At 38.7% G+C, this 18006-nt stretch overlaps 1 long non-coding RNA gene across 1 annotated transcript in view; it reads left to right on the plus strand.

Moving 5' to 3' along the window:
- The first annotated feature begins 3359 nt into the window (after positions 1-3359).
- The window catches only part of LOC140593907 (uncharacterized), a 59472-nt gene continuing 44825 nt past the window's right edge, over positions 3360-18006 (plus strand). The window contains exon 1 of the long non-coding RNA XR_011994331.1: positions 3360-3452. This is a non-coding gene — a long non-coding RNA (uncharacterized lncRNA). The remainder of the gene's footprint in view (positions 3453-18006) is intronic.

Below are 18006 nucleotides of genomic sequence, written 5' to 3' on the forward strand. Positions count from 1 at the left end.
CAAAGATAATTATGGTCCAGATTGCCTTGTTAGGAAGAAAGCATGGAGAGCTTCAGAAAATCATTATAAACCAGCTGAATATAAAGATTCAGTTTATTTATTTTATTTTTTTAAAAAAGATTTTATTCATTTGACAGAGAGAGAGAGAGCGCGCGCACAAGCAGGGGGAGTGGCAGTTAGATGGAGAGGGAGAAGCAGGCTCCCCACAGAGCAGGGAGCCCAATGCAGGACTCAATCTCAGGACTCTGGGAACATGGGTTCCAAGCTGAAAGCAGATGCTTAACCAACTGAGCCACCCAGTCTCCCTATAAAGATTCGATTTAATAAAACTTTACCATTCAAAGAAATGTAGAGGGGGGAGTCTAAAAAGTTTTGGTGACATCTTAGTCAAAGAAAATTCTTAGTCACAGTATTTATCTCATCAAAAATATTAACTGAGCATTTTCTATGTACCAGACATATACTACATGAATGAAAATTTCATGATGTACTCTTATGATGCTTACAAATCTCATGGATGGCAATTTTATTACTTTGAAGAATGTAAGTAACTTGAACTACGCTAACTAATTATTGCATACCATTCTCTTAGGGCAACTGTTTAATGAGTAGACAGGAATTATTCAAAATTACCATGATTTTTTCATACAAACAAGGGTATTTTAACTGGAAAATAACTTGTTCTTGTAAGTACTTAAATTAAATTTCTCCAGATATTATCGACCATATTCCTTTTCTTGAGCAGTGCCCCTTCCCCCTTTTCTTCAATGGCACAGATAAATTAAGGCTGACCACCAGCCAGGTAGTTAGTACAGTGTTTGCAAAGAGTAAGGCCTTAATTAAGTGAAGAATGATAAATAAGATTAAGAGATTCAAGAAAGCAGGATGATATTAGTGGTAGTTAGAATCAGTCTTTGCAAGTAGGATGAGCCTTGTGGGAGTTACTTAAAGCCTCAGTTTATTCATCTGTAAGATGGAGTAACAATAGGAGCTACCTCATAAGGTCCTTGTGAAGATCAAATTAAATAATGTGTTTAAAAGCCTATCACAGTGCTGGACATATGCTAATAACTTAATGTTTGTTAATACTATTTATTTTTATTAGTAAAAGAATTGCTTAGCCTATCTGAATGTTTAGTAACATAGATATAACTTGGGCATTAGCAGTACAACTAGAATTTTCTCTGCAAAAAGTACTGACAGTAACCTCAGGTTCTACGACCGGAAGGGCTTTGTGTTTTTTTTTTTTTTTTTTGGAAGGGCTTTGTATTCAAATTGCCCATTGCTTTTGGGACCAGCATCAAGGTAACAATTTGAGAGTTTTTAACTTTTTGTCCAATAAAAGGTAACATTGACCTTCCCTAGTATTTTAATCTCCAGAATAAGCTAATAGGCGTTTGTTGTTATTGTTAATAAACAAAGGAAATCTTGAGTTTTAGCTTTTAAGTATTTATATATCTATATATCTCTATATATACATATATATAATAGATGGATTCTGAAGAATATGAATTAACGTTTATAAGAATTATGACTGGAGTGAAAAAAATGATTACACCCATTTTTAAAGTATCTTACCTTAGAATCTAAGAAAAGTCATGGAAATTTTTAGAATTAACCTATATAAATTCATTCTGCAAAGAGTTAGGCAGTTCCATGGGGGTGTTCAGAGCTCTGTGGTTTTGTCTACAGGGTGCCAAAACTTTTGAACAATTCAAGCAATTGGCCAGTATTTTTTTTTTAAATAAAATAAAATAAAATCTGTTTGACAGATAAACCTGGTTAGTTAAGGCATCTGATCTGGTGGCCAGCTGTGCCCGGATGGACTTTGCCTGGATGTATCTTTTTAAATAGTTTATCACAAATAGGGACTTGTGATAAGAATAGCAAAGAAAAATAGACAGGGATTGTGTTTGATAAAACTCCCAACAAATACAGTATGAAACCCTGGCCAAGCGACAGCTTGAAGAAATCACCCAGGACCATTCATATTACAAAATGTAGTTAACTCTTGATTATATATAGATTATATATTCATTCATTCAACACAGTTCTATTGGATGCTGAATTTGTCTGCTTGGGCTACCATAATAAAATACTATAGATTGGGCAGCTCCAACAACAGAAATTTTTTTCTCACTGTTCTGGAGGCTGGAGGTCTGAGACCAGGGTGGCAGCATGGTTGGGTTCTGGTGAAGACTCTCTTCCTGGCTTGCAGACAGTTGCTTTCCTACTGTGTCCTCACAGGGCAGAAAGAGAGAGAGAGAAGGAGACAGCAAGGTCTCTGATGTCTTCTTGTAAAGGCACTAATGCCATCATGAGGGCCCGACCCTCACAATCTCACCTAATACTACTTATTTCCAAAGGCTCTGTCTCCAGATACTGTTACACTAGGGTTTAGGGCCTCAACATATGAATCTGAGAGGAACACAATTTAGTCTATAGCAAGTGCCTTCCTGTGTTTGGTACCAGAAATACAAATATGATCTCTATCCTCCTGGAGGAGGGGAAACAGACAACAAACAAAATAGTCAATTGATTTCTGAAGATGATGACTGCTATGAAGGAAATGAACGGGTCGGTAGAAAATAATGGAGGGAGAGACAAGGAGGCCATTGGCCCTTCCAATGATGGAGCATTTAAGCTCCCAAGCAATGAGAGGGAGCAAGCCACCAGAGACTAGCCAGCAGAAGACAGTCAACAGATGGACCACACATGCAAAAGCCCTGAGGTGGGCAGGGACTTGCCATGTTTTAGTACCAGATACATGGCTATTGTGATTTAAGGGTCATGGCTGAACAGTGAGTGACATAAGAAGAGACTGTAGTGGTAGCTGAGGGCTGGCTTATCTGATTATCTCCCTCAGTAATACTGAGGGGTTTATTGGTATCTTGTCACTTGTGAGCTAAACTCAATTACCTACAATATTGTAAAATGTCTCCGGACAATTCAGCTTCCACAGTTCACTTTGCCTACAGGGATACCATTTGAAACCAAGACACTTGACCACCTATGGTAATTTAGAAAGGCTCAAGATGTGCAGTGCCATCACCAGTACAAGATGAGTTAAGCCCAAACAATGACCTGAGGCAGGTTTTCGTTATTCTATTAGTACGCAAATCTTAAAACATTAGATATCACACTGAGATCAGCTGGGGATCAGCAGCCATGCACAATGGTGTGACCAATTAAAAACTGATCCTCTTGGGCTGGAGGCTGACCATCCTGAGTTTAGATTCGGTGTGACACACTAGATCCAAGGCAGCAAAGAGGCTCGCATATGATTAAAACGCTGTTGTCTCCTTCTATAACCTACCCACCCTAACCCAACAGGCATATTTTCTGATCTTTTGTCTCAGCACAAGAGCCCAAAGAGGTCTTTGTATCCAGCTCTGACGTTATGCCGATGACATCCTTGAGAGGTAGAAAATATTTGCTTCATTGGCCTTTTGGTAAGTTCAATAGTTTTCCCTACCTAATATCACCAAGTATTCAGGAGTAGACTTCAAGTTTCTCCTCAAGGCACTTCCTTTCTGTCTGCTTCTCTGTGTCATAGTGAAAAGGTTCATGAAAAATATGCTAAGATGCAAGAGCAACATGTAAAATTGACAGTTTTTTAAAAAAAGATTGTATTTATTCATCACGAGAGACAGAGAGAGCGAGGCAGAGACATAGGCAGAGGGAGAAGCAGGCTCCCTGTGGGGAGCCCCGTGTGGGACTCGATCCCAGGACCCCGGGATCATGACCTGAGCCAAAGGCAGACACTCAACTACTGAGCCACCCAGGGGCCCCAGATTGACAGCTTTTAATCTTCAGTGTCTGCAACCTGGAAGGTAAGTTTTAATGACTCTTTTTTTTTTAAGATTTCTTAAAAAATTTATTCATGAGAGACACAGAGAGAGAGAGAGGCAGAGACACAGGCAGAGGGAGAAGCAAGCTCCATGCAGGGCGCCCAACGTGGGACTCAATCCTGGGTCTCCAGGATCAGGCCCTGGGCTGAAGGCAGCGCTAAACCACTGAGCCACCCAGGCTGCCCAGGTTTAATGACTCTTAAAGGCTGGGTACATTGCATGGATCCTCATCGATTGAACCACTTGACTGTAGGAAGTACTGAATGTATTACTAACATCTAAGTGCTAATTGAAATGTTTAGTCATTAAGAGAAAATGTATATCGTTACTGAAAGGGTCTGATCTAATAGAATGCAAATACTGAAAAGAGAAGAGATATTTGAAAACTTATGAGAGGCAAGACAAATCGATCATTTCATGTATTAATGCAGACATAGCCCCCATTTACACCAATGAGTCAGATTAAATCCTGAGAAACATGATTCTTTCAGTTTTCTGGACACGGAGTGTGCAACTCCTGGTGCCAACTCTCAGGAAACCCAAGTTATTGCCTGGAAAGTATGGAGATATTTAGTAAATATAGTAATCATTTTAATTCTGCCAGTATGCCCTTTCTGCTTTTTAATTCTTTCATGACCTGAACTATAAGGTAGAACTATTTAATATCAGTCGTTTGTATTAGAGCCCAATTAGATTAATAAACAACCAAATAAAACTTCATTACCTAATATTTCAGCATGTCATCTGATTGAGTATGGTTACTATACCCATACTGTATGTATGTATTTATTTATTTGGATTGTATTCATTTATTTGAGAGAGAGAGAGAGAGAGCAGGAGCGGAGGGAGGGACAGAGGGAGAAGGACGAGCAGACTCCTGCTGAGCAGGGAGCCAGGCGCTGGGCTGATCCCAGGACCTGGTGACCCCAACCTGAGGGGAAGGTGGATACTCAACGACTGAGTCACCCAGGCACCCCCCCAATGCAGTATTTAAAAGCTGTATATTTTATTATCATTATTTGGATTCAGTTTACCCTTAAGTATTTTTACTTAAAAAAAAAAGAAAGAAAGCCCAGAATTTAGGATGACACTGAACTCAGGAGTATATCAAGTATACTTGAGCATATGCCCCTTCTAGACAATTGTTTTCATGGATTTAAAGAAAAAGGAAGGGCACCTGGGTGGCTCAGTGGTTGAGCGTCTGCCTTTGGCTCAGGGCGTGATCGCAGGGCCTGGAACTGAGTCCCACATCAGGCTCCTTGCAGGGAGCCTGCTTCTCCTTCTGCCTATGTCTCTGCCTCTCTCTGTGTCTCTCATGAATAAATAAATAAAATCTTTAAAAAAAAGAAAAAAGAAGGAAAAAGGAGGAGGGGGGAAAATAAGTTTGTAGACTATACACACTTTCTTGAACAAATGATGTGCTTAGGCTTTTTGCCCCATCCAGGTTTTCTCATTAGCTCTAAGATTAAATCGAACTTTACATTGGGACATCAATAAAGAGATGGTACAAATGGAAAGAGCAGAGATCTAAGTAGAAGATCCAGCTCAGAAGAGAAACTCTGAAAAGAAGTCAGGAGGCTTTATCTGATTCTTACCTGTTAATTCTGTAATTCTTTCCCTGACTTCTCTTCCATGTATGCATCCATTCGCTCATTTATTCAATTTACTGAGTACCAGACACTGTCCTTTGGGAATTGTCATTAAGGAATCCTTTATTGACTTTCTGTTAGTCTCTGTTGTTTTCAAGAATGAGAGAAACAACAAGCAGCCACTTCTGGTATGTGGAACAGATGAGTCCCATTTGAACTTCCTTGCCCTGAATTAGCTCAAACGGGCAGCCTGGCTCTTTCAGAACACCAACCGGGTGCCAATGCCCTTGGCCAGATGTCCATCGCAGGCTCTGGCTCTCGGATAGGGCCAGGAAAAGACTCTATGACTCTAACGCTGAGCCAGAATCTCTACAAGATGTGTAGAAGAAGATCCAGAGACGTTTGTTATCATCATTCAGAATGCTGACCCCTGACTAAACCCTGCCATGGAGGAATGGCCACAGAACGTTTCCCAAATCGTGTTCTTGGCAGATGTGTTTCAGGGGCGGTAGCAGGTGCTCTTTCTGGCCTGGGGTGGGGTGAGGCAAATGAGGCATCTAGGATGTAAAACTTGAAGGGGGCACTGGCTCTTGAGCCCTGGTTGTTCAAGTGCTTTTTTGCAAGTGGGTGCAAGTAGTCACCCTGCTGTGACCTGGGTTCCTCACTTGCCTTACCCTAGTTCCCGCCCTGCAAGTCATCCTTTTTTTTTTTTTTTTTTTTAATTCCCCTCATTCCTTCCCCAAGGAATCCACTGGCAAATGAACTTAGAAAATGTGGCTCACTGTGTACAGTATATTCTTCAATTCCCCATCTGCATTTTCTGGTTTATACTCAGTACACAGTTTACTCAGTGTCTATGATGGGCTCTGAGAACTCCTTCAGTAAAGAAATCCTATAAGCCTATTTAACCTGCAGTTCCCAAATGTATTTTTGGCACTCTTTTTGCTTTTTAAAGAAATACTTATTAACATCTCATGGGGCTTTTTGGAAGTTGGTTAAGATCTACCCCAGAATGATTGCATATGGAACATACTCTATTTTGAAAACCTTTCTTTGCTGAATAATAGTTATTTTCTATTCTGGGTTTGAGTTCATTTGCAAGTTGCACTAACTCCTCCAGCATCCGAATAAGGGAAGGTGAGAATGTTTATTCATACCTTCCAGTTCCCAGATTATCAGTTCATTTATTCAACCAACATTGATTAGGTACCTATAGTATGTACTAGGAATACAAAGGTGAGTGAAATAGGAGCTCCTTAGTGGCTTAGTCAGTTAAGCGTTTGACTCTTGATCTCAGCTCAGGTCTTGATCTCAGGCTTGTGAGTTCAAGCCCTACATTGGGTGCCATCTAGGCGTGGAGCCTATTTAAAAAAAAAAAATGGAAGAAAGAAAAACCAAAAACAAAGGTGACTGAAACAGAGTTCTTTACCCTAAGGGACTAAGAAGGAGTGGAATAAGTTGAAATACAGCTTGACATGTGCTATAAAAGACCAAGACAAATAAGAGAAGTAGCTCACAAAAATGTCCTTTTATGATTACACCTCCAGAGTAAATTAGTTGCAATTTACGATATTTTTCTATCTTTCTTATGATGCCTAGCAGGGGCTATGTATAGAAGAGATGCTCAGTAAATGCTTGCCAAATAAATGATAGTTGAAGGAAAATCTTACAATTTAATTGATGCATGCTTGATTATAATGTCTATTAAGGATCATTTGCAAACATACTTTTTTTTTTTCAAACATACTTTAAAGGAAAAAGCAAAAAGTTGTACAAACACTTCTAAGTTTCTGTTTCCCTATCCATAAAATAAGGATAAAAGCTCTAATTTCATGGGGTTCTTGAGAGGAGGAAATGAGAAGGTACAAAGAGCAGCTGTGTCCCCTGGGATATCAATAAACTACAATTATTATGACTATAATACAGTATGCTTTTTATCCACAAAGTTGCCAAAAATGGCACACTCTGATTTGACAGAGGTCACCGAGAGCTTTATACAGTTTCATCCATGTTCTTTCCTTATTGAGAACGTGGTTTTGAAAGGTTGGGGTGAATACATATAGGCCAAGAGCCCTGAGTAAGACCATACACACACACACACACACACACACACACACACACACACAGACTCAGACTATACCACCCCCCCCCCACATATACTACACACACAACACACATACAGCACACCACAACATTTCCACAACACAATATATAACATACACACAGCTCATGCCACAGTATACACACTAAACCCCACACACATTACCCTGAAATGCATACCATGCACACACCACATCACACAGATAGTGCACACACATATACATACTGTAACACATACCACGCATACAATCATACAACACAATACATAACACCACATACACTGCAGACTCTACACTACATACACCAACCACATGTGTAGCTCTACCCCCAAATACACACCACCACCATACACCACACCATACACACTCATACACAACATGCACATACAACATACAGATTCTAATACCCCCAAAACACATGCAGCCCTACCCTCAAATAGTACCCCTCCCACACACACACACACCCATGCCGGCATACTCTCCTTCCCTCCCACAAAAAGCACCAGCAGCACGTCCCTAAATGATTTGATTTCCCCAATCTTTAATGTAAATTTGCCCTGAAAAAGTCAGGTTAGTCCTTCCTCTGAAAGCTCTGTTTTGAGACACAAAGGCAGGTACGATAACTAGAAGAGGAAACCCATGAGCACCCATCAGCAAGACACAGCATCACATTAGTTCCAGTTAGCTTTAGATTCCTCAGCCAGCTCTCTGTAGTGTTCTCCTTGGACACCTCAGTGGTTTCTGCTGCATTGTATAATTAGCTGAATGCCCATAATCCCCACTAATCTAAATGGTCCCCGAGAAATAGCTCTGAGCCACACTCTCCTTGATATCCCTGGCTACCCCTGTAGTGTTCTCTAAACTGGAATAGGCATTCCAATTACCTGAGTGACTGGTTAAAAATACAGATTCTCTTCAAAATCTCTAGGAATGGGACCCAGTGAGCTGTGTTTATAGCCTTCTGGGGAGATTTTAGACAACCAGTGGAATGTTTGGGATGCACAGTCCTACGGTGCTTTGCTCCAGGTCTTGCTCATGGTTGGCTTCCATGTTTACTAAAAAAAAAAAAAAAAGAATGGAATGGCCTATGAGAGAGCCAGGCCTTGACAAATAATAAGGCATTTTGCAAAGGTGTGTATGTGTGTACATGTATGTGCCACATGGTCTACAAAATAGAGATTGGCCTGTAGTATAAGATGTTGCCTGTCTCCAAGACCAGGTAACCCAGAAGCCAGAAGATCCCATGAGAGAACTGATACCACAGGGTGGCAGTAACCTGAAGGAACCTGAAGCAGAGGGGACCCCTCCCCATTTGCCTGTGGCTCACGCTGTAGAGCAGCACAGCTACTGACTGGGACAGGCTGCACTCTTTTGGTTGCTGATTACAGACAGCACCAAGTTTACATCATGTTATCCCAAGGATCCCAGAGAAGAGCTGTTCTCTCTCAGCATCCACAAATAAAATATCAGGATAGGAGCCTGATTGACCCAGCTTAGGTCACATACCCTTCCTCGGGCTAATCACTATGGCCATGAGGCTGGGGCATATTGTTGGCCAATCCAGCTTTGGCTAGGGGACAGAGTCCTGTGATCGACCCCCCTAACAGAACCACATGGAGTGGGAAGCAGCAGTTGCTTGAAGGTACGGTGGCTACTGCCAGAAGGCCTGGAAGGGATGGCTGTGGGGATGAAATCTGTCTATTCCCAGCCATGACCTTGATCTGCTCTAACCCCAAGCAGCCAGCTAGCCTGAAGGGGTTCAGCCTATCCCCCAGGCAGAGCTTCTTAAACCTCTCTGTTGAAGGACCTTTCACCTTAAAGTCAAATCAAAGATAGTGCGTTTTTATTTCCTGGCATCTAGGGCCATGGCTCCAAGTGGGCATATTCCGTTTAAACAACTTTTGGAAGTCCCCTGTTTCAAATGAAGACAATTTGGTGAACTGTATTATACCCATTTGATTCAAAAATAGTGTTTTTTTCCTAAATTTTTATTTTGAAAAATTCTGAACCTACAGAAAAGTTGGAAAAACAGCGACATCCATTGGAAAAATAATCGACATCCATTTTCCTTCAGATTCAACAACTGTTAACATTTTGTCCCATCCACTTGATTTCCCTCTCTTTGCACACGCATATATATAGAAAGATAGAGGCACAGAAATAAAAGTATTTCCTTTTTTTTTTTTTCTTAGCCTGTTAAGCCTTGGTTGCAGGCATGATGACACGTTACCCTGAACCCTTAACTTTATATCTCCAAAAGATGAAGACATTCTCCTACATAACCACGACTGATTATTATACTAGAAATTTAACACAGATATGATATTATCTAACATGCAGTTCATATTCAAGTTTCCCCAAGTGTCTAAGTAATGTCCCCTGCCTCTGGGATCCAATCAAGCCCGGCACATTGTTTTTTTTGTTGTTGTCTTATTTCTTCAGTCTCCTTCTTTTTTATCTTTCGTGCCATTGGTATTTTTGGAGCTCAAGCTCCAGTGGCAAAATGTACCTTAATTTGGAACTCTGAGTCTTTCCTTATGATGAGATTCAACATTTTTGGATGAAATACTATGTGCTTCTCAGTGCATTCCCTCAGGGGCGCATGATATCAGTGTGTGCAATTATTGGCAATGTTCACTTTGATCACTTGGTTAATATAGTACCTGCCAAGTCTATCATTATAACAGTACATTTTTCCTGCATAATTAACAAGTAATTCACATGTAGTCATGTGAATACCCTGTTTTCCAACAATCTTCCACCCTGTGGTGATTTTTGTCTCAATCAGTTATTACTGTGGTGATTATAAAATGGTGATTTTTCTATTTCTATTATTCCGCATTTGTTAGTTGGTATTATTCTGTTATGAAAGACTTTCTTGGGGAACTGGGTGGTTCACTTAGGCATCCTACTCTTGATTTTGGCTAACCTCAGATTTGGTCATGACCTCAGAATCATGGGATCGAGCCCTATGCTGGCACAGAGTCTGCTTAAGATCTCCTCTCCTTCTGCTCTCCTCTTGCTCTCTCTCTCTCAAATAAATCTTAAAAAAAAAAGAAGCTTTCTTTCTATTCAATATTAATTTTTATTTTTAGCAACAATATGGACTAATGGATTTTAAAAATTCAGTGCGTTATAATCCATCCCTGTTTTTATTCATTCTGATGCTCATATTGTCTGAAATTTGGCCAATGAAAGTCCCTTCATGGAGGCTCCTCTGTCCTTTTGAGATAGCCACGTTAGTTTTCAAAAATGTCCTCACTCTCTGGCAGAAGAAGTTCCAGAATGACCTTGTATTTTCTCTGCTTAGCCCTGGAGTAGGCCATTTCTCCAAGAAGCCCTGATTCTTTTTTTGGTATTTAGAAATCAAGATATAAGTGGTGGGTGTACTCATTACTACTGGAATGACATTGCTTCCACACTCTTGTCAGTGGATAGGAAAGGAATACACGTATGTATATACATGCACATACACACATATGCTCGCACATATCTAGAGCTATTTCTATGCCTATCTACACATATGAGGTCATACTGTTAGCCCCAGTTCCAATCAAACACCATAGGATTTGTTCTGTTCTTCTCCTTTTCCATATTTGCTACTCTGTTCTTCAACAGTGAGAAATCATATAGAAGATAAATTTAATCTTGCATACACGCCGTGTATATACATAGAATGGAAGTCTACTCAGTAATAAAGAGGAATGAACTAATGCTCAATGTGGATTAATGGATGGATCCAAAAAAATTTTGTTGAGCAAAAGAATCAGACACAAATAAAAATTGGATACACATCTTTTGTGTATTGTATATTCCATTTATACAAAGTCCAAGAACAAGCAAAGCTAATCTATAGTGATGGAAATGAGAAAAAGTGGTTGCTTCTGGAGGTAGTGAGAGAACTGACTTGAAAGGAACACAAGGGGCAGCCGGGGTGGCTCAGCGGTTTAGTGCCGCCCTCAGCCCAGGGCGTGATCCTGGAGACCAGGGATCGAGTCCCACATCGGGCTCCCTGCATGGGGCCTGCTTCTCCCTCTGCCTGTGTCTCTGCCTCTCTCTGTGTGTGTCTCTCATGAATAAATAAATAAAATCTTAAAAAAAAAAAAAAAAGGAACACAAGGGAACTTTCTAGAATGATGGAAATGTTCTAGATCTTTTTCTGAATGGTGGCTACACAGTTGTATTCAAGTGTCAAAATTCATTGAACTGAACACTTAAGATCTGTATGTTTTAATGTATTTTTAAATTATCTTTAAAAAGAAAAATATAGGGCAGCCTGGATGGCTCAGTGGTTTAATGCCGCCTTCAGCCCAGGCGTGATCCTGGAGACCCAGGATCGAGTCCCACGTTGGGTTCCCTGCATGGAGCCTGCTTCTGCTTCTCCCTCTGCCTGTGTCTCTGCCTCTCTCTTTCTCTCTCTGTGTCTCTCATGAATAAATAAATAAAATCTTTTTTTAAAAAAAGAAAAATATAAAAATATGAAAAATAGGGGAGGTGTATGGGGGATGGGGTACCTTGGTGATGGGCATTAAGGAGGGCACGTGATGTAATGAGCACTCGGTGTTATATGCAACTGTATGCATAGTTATATGAATCACTAAACTCTACCTCTGAAACTAATGATACACTATATATTAATTAATTGAATTTAAATAAAAGTAAAAAATTTAAAATATGAAAAATAGTTCTTAAATGACAAGATAGAAGATTTCACTCATAATAAGATTGCAAATTAAAACAGCACTAAGATACCACGTCCATTTATCTAAATTTCAAAAATAGAAAATCTTGACAATAGATACTGTTGGTAAGACCATGGGAAAACAGGCAGTAATATCTAAAAATACCTAAATATCTTAAAGTACCTAAATATATTTTTAAATAGCGGTATTTACCCTTTGCCCCATCAATCTCACTTCTGGGAATTTATCCTGAATATATTGTCTAATACTAAATTTCCATATGGTCTATTTCTGGATTTCCTATTCTTTTCTGCTGGTCTATTTATGTTCTAATATCATACAGTAGTAATTATAGGTGTTTTGTAATATATTTTAATTTTTTTAAAATTTATTTAAGATAGTCACACAAAGAGAGAGAGAGAGAGGCAGAGACATAGGCAGAGGGAGAAGCAGGCTCCATGCACCTGGAGCCCGACGTGGGATTCGATCCCGGGTTTCCAGGATCACGCCCTGGGCCAAAGGCAGGCACCAAACTGCTGCACCACCCAGGGATCCCGGTTTTGTAATATATTTTAATGTCCACTAGAGCTAGTCCTCCCTCCTTGTCTTTTTTGTTTGTTTTTCTAGTATTCATATATGCTTTATATTTTAATACATATGAAATTTAAAGGAACTTATCTAGCTCCAGAAACAAAAACTTAATGGTATTCTTAATTGTATTGCATTACATTTATAATTTAGGGATAAGTGACATCTTTATGACAGATCATACTTTCTAAAAACACAGGATGTCTTTCCACAAAGTATACTTTTACATCTTTCAAATTTTAAAGATTTCCTCATATAGTTTACACATTTCTTGTTAACACCTAAGTATTTTATCTTTGTTGTTGTTGTTGCCATTGTTAATGTGGCTTTTGTTTTCATTATTCCTTCTGTTTTTTTTTTTTTTTCTTCTATCTGGTTATTATCTGTGTATACGAAGCTATCGATTTCTGTGGGTTAGTTTTATATCGTCCTATATCATTGAATTATTTTCTTATTTAAGTTTTATCTTTGGACCTCCTAGGTTTTGCAGGTCTAATGTCATATCACCTGCGAATATAGGTCGTTTTACTTTTGCTTTTCTGATTCTTATGCATCAGATTGCTTCTATCTGTCTAATTGCATTGGCTGATACCTCTAATACTGTATTAAATAGTAGTAGAGATAGTTGGCATCCTTGCCATATACTTACTATAGTGACAACATCTCTAGTGTTTTCCAATTAAATAAAAAGCTGGCTTTTGGACTTAAGTATGTTTTGTCATATTAAGGAAATCTCTATCTTCCTACTTTATCAAATATTGGAATGAATATTGAATTTTATCAAAGCCTTTGTGGCATTTACAGAAACAATCATATAACTTTTCTTCTTATACTAATATGGTGAATTATATTAAAGGATTTCCTAACATCAAACCATTTTTGCATTTCTGAAACAAATTCCACTTGATCATGATGTATTTTTAAATGAGGTGCTTTGTGGGGGTTTTTTTGCATCAATATTCATAAGTGAGGCTGATCTTTAGGTTTTTGGTGTGCGCTATATTTATTAGGTTTAAGTATAAATGTTAAACTTTATAAAAAATTTAGAAGTTTTTTTTTAGAAGTTTCTATTTTCTGTGCTCTGGAATAATTCATGTAGCTTTGGGATTATTCAAATTTGAAAGTTTGGTAGAAATCCCCTGTGAAACCATCTGAGTGTGATGATTTTTTATGGGGTAGTTCTCTGAAATATTCTTTAATACTTCCATGGAAATTTGTCTGCTTAAGCATTTTCTCTCTACTGGGGTCAGTTTTGTAAAATTGTATTTCTAGGAAGTTATCCATTTCATCTAAGTTTTCAATTTTATTTGTGAAGGATTGTAGTGTAATCTCTCATGACTTAAAAATGTCCTCCATTTTGAAACTTTTCATTTTTTGTTACATATATTCTTTTTTGTCTTCTTGATTAGGTTAGCTAGTGTTTTCCTCCACTTCGAAGGAATTGTTATTCTTATTTACCAATTAGTTATGTTATTTTCTGGAGTTTTTACCCTGTTAATCAATACGTATGACTTCTTTCCTTATGCTTTCTTTTGGTTTTAGTTGTTGGTTTTCTAGCTGTTATGAGTTGGAGTTCTGTTTACTCATTTTTCCATCTTCTATTGTTATTTATATAAGCATTTAAGGCTATGAATTTTCCTCCGACCGCTGCTCTCATGTATCCCATAACTTCTCATATATAATGTTTTCATTGTTACTGGTTTTTGGAAATCCTGCTTTTGTGGTTTTTACTTCTGCTTTTACCTAAGTATTGTTTAATAGAGTATTTTAACTTTCATCTCTAAAGGCTTTTAAAATATGTTGTAGCTTTATTGTATTGAGATCACAATTATGTTTTAAAGTACTTATCAGTTAAAACTTTTTACTCTGAAAATATTAAAATTAATATGAAGATGTGCTATATTCATCTGGTGACATCTTGTAGCCCCTGGCGTATGACCACATATCCCTGATAGCACACTTAGAACTTTTTCCATACTTTTTAAAGGACAGAATCAGTTCTTCTCATATGTTCTAGTATTACTTTCTTATCAATAAAAAATAGTATTTAATTTAAATAGTCTGGATAAATCAAACTGTATTGGTTCATTAGAGTGTCAACCTAAAATATGTGTTTATACTCATTTTCTTGCAGCTCAATATTTTTATGAGAACTAAATCTCTCCCTTTTTCTCATTCCACTGAAAATATTTGATCTCATGCAGTCTTTTCTCTGTAGGGTCAAGATCACATAAGGGGTTACAGTTCTACATTAAGGACAAAGTGATGACCACAATCTGGCACACGGCCTCACCATTAGTGTGTTCAATAAATACTTTAAACATTGATGAGCAAATGAATGAATATAGTACATATAGATTATAATTCACTTTTTTGTACAAAATAACATCACTCTGATAGATCTTCAGGTATTTAAGTATGAATACTTTAATCTTACTGCTAATAACCCCTTTTTTATCATGCTTATAATTTAAGTGTAATGGGTTGGGATGCCTTATAGCTTAAATACAGTGCATTGAAAAGAGCATTTTCAAGGGTGGCATGAGAAGACTAGAATTTTCCCAGGCTAATGGGAAGGAACTAATTTCTCAGGCTGCCTTCAAATAACAAATCATACAGTCTGTCAATTGATGATAGAAAAAACAACTCTTGAAAGGATCAGTGTTGGAGAGAAAGGATGGCTTTCTTTTCTTTAGGTAGGGGTCTCCAGACAGAATGTGGAATGGGACATAGTTTTTTTTATTTATTTTTTTTACGAAAGTTATTTATTTATAAAGTAGGCTCCATGCCCACCATGGGGCCTGAACTCATGACCCTGAGATTAGAAGTTGCATGCTCTACTGACTGAGCCAGCCAGGCACCCCTGGAACATAGTTTTAATAAGCAAAACTCTTAGAATTATGTGGCAGTCTGTTACATTTGATAGCCTCTAGTGAACCATGCCTCCCAGTATTTATGCCCTTGAATAGCCCTGTTCCTTGAATCTGAGCTAATAAAATATGGTGGAAGTGATACTATGTAAGTTTCAAGCCTAAACTTTAAGAAAGCTTGACCACTTCCACTTCACTTTTGGAACCAGACACCATGCTATTAACAGCCCAAGACACATGAAGAAGCAACATAGAGAAGTATCAAGGCACTTCAGGAGTGAGGCTTCTTGGATGTACTACCCTAGTTGAGCCCCCAAATCCAGAGTGGGCAAATTATGGCATCCAGTCAAATGTGGCCTACCACTCAATTTTGTAAATAAAGTTTTATTGGAACATAGCCATGCCCATTCATTTATATATCATCTGTGGCAGTGCCAAATAGTCATGGCAGAGACCTGACAGCCTGCATAGCCTGAAATATTTACTGTTTGGACCTTGACAGGAAAGTTTGCTGATCCCTGTCCGAGATGGCTATAGCCTCAGCTTATATCACAGGAAGCAGAATGCCCAGCTGAACCAAATCAACCCACACAATCCCAAGCAATAACCAAATGGTTTGCTGTTTTAAATCATTAAGTTTGGGGATGGATTATTATATAGCAACAACTGAAACAAATTATAAAATCTGATATCTGTATTTTATAAGCTTGATGATTTCATGGCTTAAATTTTCACCTTTTCTGTTAACTTTTAGTAGGGTCTATTGAAGTTTTTCTAACTTGTCTTGGTCACTTGTCAGAGAAGCTTCTCTCACCATTCTTTGTTAATAAATCCACTGGATGTTTCTCAGTCTTTATCTCACTTGAGTCTTGGTCAGCCTTTGATGCTGTTGGCCATTTCTTTGGTCTTGGAACGTTTTCCCCTCTTGTTTGTTTAAATCATGACCTCCTAGCTTTCTTTTGTCTTCTAGGAAGTTCTTGGTCAATTTCTCTTTGTGGGAGCTGATCTTCTGCCTAACAATTTTAGAGTTCCTCAGGATTCCCTCTTAGATTTCGTTCAGCATTCAACTAATAGATTTTTTTTTTTAGATTTTATTTATTTATTCATGAGAGACACACACACACACACAGAGTGAGAGAGAGAGAGAGAGAGAGAGAGGCAGAGACACAGGCAGAGGGAGAAGCAGACTGCATCCATGCAGGGAGTCCGATGTGGGACTCGATCCCGGGACCCTGGGATCATGCCCTGGACGTGAGAGCAGGTGCTAAACTGTTGAGCCACCCCAGCATCCCTCAACTAATAGATATTGAGTCTACTATATGCCAGGCACTGTTCTAGGTTCATGAGATATGTTAGTGAACAAAATAAACAAAATTCCCTGCCCTTGGAGAATTTTTAAATTCTAATAAATTAATAAAAATACATTATTTCAAAAGCCTGAATTTAATGTGTGTTTTAGAAAAGAAAAGAAAAGAAGAGAGTATGCAGTGTGGGGGGGTAGGATTTAAAGAAAGGTAGTTAGAACAAAAATCTGAATCATTTGAATCATCATCCTTGAGATGATGTCATTTGAGCAAAACCTTTTAAAAAAAAGATAAAGGCACAGGCACGTGGATACATAGAGAAAGAACATTCTAGGCAGAGGGAGCAACAGTGCATTTTATTTATTTATTCATGAGAGACACACACACACACAGAGTGAGAGAGAGAGAGAGAGAGAGAGGCAGAGACACAGGCAGAGGGAGAAGCAGACTGCATCCATGCAGGGAGTCCGATGTGGGACTCGATCCCGGGACCCTGGGATCATGCCCTGGACGTGAGAGCAGGTGCTAAACTGTTGAGCCACCCCAGCATCCCTCAACTAATAGATATTGAGTCTACTATATGCCAGGCACTGTTCTAGGTTCATGAGATATGTTAGTGAACAAAATAAACAAAATTCCCTGCCCTTGGAGAATTTTTAAATTCTAATAAATTAATAAAAATACATTATTTCAAAAGCCTGAATTTAATGTGTGTTTTAGAAAAGAAAAGAAAAGAAGAGAGTATGCAGTGTGGGGGGGTAGGATTTAAAGAAAGGTAGTTAGAACAAAAATCTGAATCATTTGAATCATCATCCTTGAGATGATGTCATTTGAGCAAAACCTTTTAAAAAAAAGATAAAGGCGCAGGCACGTGGATACATAGAGAAAGAACATTCTAGGCAGAGGGAGCAACAGTGCAAAGAGACCTAGGGAAGGAGTGTGCATGCGGTGTTTGATAACAGGAAGGATGCCGCTGTGGTGGAAAGAAGATGAGGTCAGAGAAAGAATGGGCGCCAGGTCCTG

The sequence above is a fragment of the Vulpes vulpes genome, chromosome 9 (genome assembly GCF_048418805.1).
Source record: "Vulpes vulpes isolate BD-2025 chromosome 9, VulVul3, whole genome shotgun sequence".
Lineage (NCBI taxonomy): Eukaryota > Metazoa > Chordata > Mammalia > Carnivora > Canidae > Vulpes > Vulpes vulpes.